We start from the raw sequence: 4,432 nt of genomic DNA, 5'->3' as shown, positions 1-4,432 counted from the left end.
GTAGACCCCTGTTTCCTCAAGTAGATTCAGATGAAGTGACCACAGGTACTAGCTAGTGATTTTTTGAGACAAAATACTAAATCTGTCTCAAGTTTTTACTGTTTTATTTTGGAGACAAATACACATAAAGGATACATTGCTTTTCTCCCCATATCTACTTTTGGTACTTTAGAAGTACATTAGGAGGTAAGAATCCAGCTCTTTTATGAGCTAAGATAGCCAGATTTGATGCCAGTATAGAATGTGCATGCCTTTGAGACATCCAGAGCAATAAGGAAGAGGGTATTTTTCCCCCATGAGAATGCTGACTACATCTCTATTAAAGCTACCAGGTGAGTCTGATAAATTACAGATAAACTTGTAAATTACTTATACAAGCAGTTAAGAGATAATATTACAATGAAACAATTTATTTCACTTATTATTCTTATCAGTAGATTATTGTATCTTTAGTTTGAATCATGCTGCAGAAGATACCAGCTTGAATTTGTACTGATATTAGGAAAAACACGTACAAGCCAAAGGAATTCAGATAAAATGGAAAGGGGTGCAATGAACCAAAAGACATCATGTCAGCCTAACATTTTAAAATGTCCCATTTCATTTTGTTTTTAATACTGTGCCTGTCACATAATAGATGTTCAACATTCCCTTCCTCCCCCTGTTCCTCTCTGATTTGTTTTGACAATAGTGGACAGGGAGAAGTATTTTACATCCATTATTTCAGCACAAATTTATTTTTCCTGCTTACAAGGTGCTTCCTTCTGGGTCCACAATATTCATCTGAAGAAAAATGGCACTGATGTTCGTACCCAGTCCCCATCTGGAGTAGGCTCAAGTTCCTCCACAGGGTGGGCTCCTAATGGACAGAGTATTTCTTTAGGTCCTCTGGCCTGGGATCCAGCAGCATCTCGGTTTCTCGCTATAACACCTAATCCTACCCTCCTTCTAATGAGAAGGTGACTGTGTGCTTTCTCCGGAATTATGTAGCAGCTTTACGGGAATAATTCAGTTTGCACCATCCTCCATATACAAACACTGAACCCTCACCACTGATATTTCTCCCAGGTTGGTTCACGATACTGGAAACTGCAATGTCTCAGTGCAGCACCTAGTACACAGCAAGTGCTAAATAAGTTGTTGTGATAATAATGATGTTCTTTAATGTAAAAATTTCTCTGTAGCTCAGATTCAAGAAACCATTTGGCTAAATGAAATATTTTAAAAATCTCTTCTTGCTGAAGAAATTTTAGCTTTGACAATCTTATTTCCACTTGAATTGAGGTCTTAAACATTTTGCCAAAGTTGACTTCCTAACAAGTATTCCCCAAATTGATGTTGCTCCAAAAGATGATCTTGTGAGGCCACTGTGTGTGTGGAGGTTCAGATAAGGAAAAAAATAAACATCAGTAGCTGTGCTGTGGATCCCAGTTCTGTGAGTCAGTGCCCTCCCATAAGCCTGATAACTTGTTAGGCAAGAAAAAGAACTGTGGTGCGTATGCAGTGAAGCCCAGCAGTTTTCTGTTCTTGGTTAAGGACTGTCTCATTTTCACTATTACCAGACTTGTCACGGGTAAGTGCTCAGAAAATGGACTGAATAACTTGCTTGGTAGTTGGTACCTCAGTTTTCTCTTGGGAAGCCCCAAGGAAACTCAAGAGTTCCTGCTTTGCCGCCTCTTTTCTATTAGAGGCAGTCACCTGGTGGCTATTATTCCTTTCTCTCGAACAATGTGTTTGAACACAAAACTGTAACCTCAGACTGTAAACTACTGGAGCAAGGACTAGAGAACAGCTCTATGAATAAAGCCAGCAGTGTCTGTCCTCCGGAAGAAGAAAAAATCTCTGCACTTTGAATCAGAGGTTCACCTGGCTCAGAAACTTAGCTCTGTGAGTTTGGAGACATCACTGACCATTTCTGCACTCCAGCCAGCTCATCTGTAAAAAGCAGGGGTGATGGTAAAACATTTTGCCAAAGTTGACTCTGGATAATGACGAAAGCTTCACTGAATTGTTGTAGGGATTAGATGAGATGACACTGAAGGGAGTGCCTCAGTGCCACAGAAAGTGATCTTTCCCTCTCTCCGGCTTCCCTATCTTTTGATTTTATGTATCTCTTTCTATCTCAGCTGACTTTGGGAGTGTAATTCCATTCTTCCATTGGGAAAGAAAAAACAACAGTAACTCACCTCCCCTGGGTGCTTTCCTTAGTGGAATGATAATTTTACAGCCTTGTAAGATTGTCTGTGTTTGCTGGAGACATAGCATCTGTGTTTTACTTTGTGCTTTGGACAGCTCAGCTTAGTCTCTTTGATTATAAAATGAGAAAAAAATAATTGTCAGTTGGAGAACTTTGTATAGAATGTCTTAATACATAGGAACTCCCATTTTGCATGAAAATCTTAAGATCTTTATAAAAGGGACAGTTAATTGGGACATAGTGAATGTGGTATCAAGCTTGCCAACATTTATCTTTCTGTTAGCCCCTCCTCCCACCAGTATGGCTTCTGAAGTCCTGAATCGTATTTCCATGGTGTTTACTTTTTGAGAACTGAACAGGGTCTGAAATCTTGAGGATGGATAAGCAGAGTGTAATGGGGAGAACGGCAAATTAAGAAAAGATTCTGGCTTCCAGTAGTTCCAGGTAATACTGAAACGCGATTCGCAGGCTTTTAAATCCCTCAGTCCTCAGAAGTTATTTCTATGAACTGATGGATGTGGGCGGACTGATAGGAAGAAAATTAGTAGACACGAGCAAAATGGAAGGAGCAATTTTATAGCTGCCCACTATATAGTGGATTCTTCTGCTTTTTAAAATAAATCTTTATTTGGACGTTTGAATACGATAGTAAGGATCAGAAGTGCACACATGTGCACCAATAATATTGACCTGAAAAAGCTTACTGAGATTACAGGAAGGAGAAATAGAAAATAAAAATTTAGGTTTGTAGTTTCAATAAGGAGACTGTGGACATACAGAATGTACAGTTTTATTCATTTAAAAATAATTTTAAAAAACGTAAATGACGCACATGCTTCCATAAACTCAAACAACATTGCAGATGGGCTTGTAATACAGAGTTGTCAGAAGTTTCCATCTCTCCCCAGCCCCAGTTCCACAAGTCAGAACCAATCCTTTTTTTCTTCCCTCTACTGGGCATTACCTACATTAATAATTCTGCTTGTCTAGTGGTTAATTAATTAATGTGCCTGCATGGCTAATTTTAGGCTTATGAGCTTTAGACATTTACTTTCTGCTAGGGCAGCTAAGAATTTCCTGCCCCGCTCTTCCTCCGAATGTTGTTACATCTTTATTTCCACTTCTATTACTGTCTTTTAAAGTCCGGGACTACATACCCTTTTCTAGTTCCATCGCGAAACCAGGAAGACTTGATTCCTCACTAGGAAAGGTGAGGACATCGATGCCTCCACCCTTCCCCGAAGCACTCCTCTCCTCTTCTGCGGAGATGGATTTTTCAAAACAGATTGTGGTAGGGGGGACAGCACACAGAATATTGATGCACGCGTCATATGAAAAGGTGTGTGTGTGTGTGTGTGTGTGTGTATACGAAGTATTCTATACAAAGTATACACACACACATATATATATATACACCTGCAAAGTACTGTTATATATATGTGTGTATATATCAATTCCAGCATTATCAATCCCAGACAACTGGGGCCGCTTACTGCCGTGCTGTGACTTTAAATTCACTCACTTCTTACATCCACTAGGAAAAGAGGATTTGTTTCCCTAAATCCTATAAAAGGGGCAAGCCTTGGGCGCAGTGGCAGCCCCGTTCCCCGCACCCTCCTGCCCTCGGGTCCCGGGAGTCCCTCCTGCGCTGGCGTACGAGGCGCTAGAGGTCACCGGAGCGCGCTCCCCTCGCCAGGGACCTACACTCCTCCCGCAGCTACATTAGGGAGCATTAACAAAGCTCCGGATTCACTTTAACTTAAAAGGTAAAAGATCTTAGGTCTGATGGGGGAGTGGGGCTAGGAAAGCTCGGCCAGCTTGGCCCGAACTCATGCGGCCACCGCTGTCCTCAAGAAGAAGAGACCGCAACGTCGCGCGCCCGCATCGAGGAGTTTTGAGCCCTTAGCTTTGTGCCGGGGCCCGCCTGGCGCTAGATGAAAGTGCTAGTGTACTCGGCCTAAGCCACGGTAACTCCAAGGTGAGAATGCACCTTCTCGGTGCACCGGCTCAGGGGCCTGCCTGCCGCGCCAAGGCTTCGGAAGGTCCCAGCGCGACCTCCGGGACAGGCTTTCCTCTGAGGAGGGAAGGAGAGGGCATTTGTGCATCTGCACGTTCTTTCCTGTGGAGGGGAAAATCAAACCCTGTAGCCGTTCGCTGCTGGGTAGGGATCGGGCGATGCTCGGCGCCCGAGTTCCCCGCCGTTCAGGTGGAGCCCGGCGGCGGGAGCTTAGGTTC

Source organism: Mandrillus leucophaeus, unplaced genomic scaffold, assembly GCF_000951045.1.
Source record: "Mandrillus leucophaeus isolate KB7577 unplaced genomic scaffold, Mleu.le_1.0 Scaffold556, whole genome shotgun sequence".
In the NCBI taxonomy this organism is placed as follows: Eukaryota; Metazoa; Chordata; class Mammalia; order Primates; family Cercopithecidae; genus Mandrillus; species Mandrillus leucophaeus.
The sequence above is the reverse complement of the archived record's forward strand: the minus strand, read 5'-3'. Positions refer to the sequence as shown.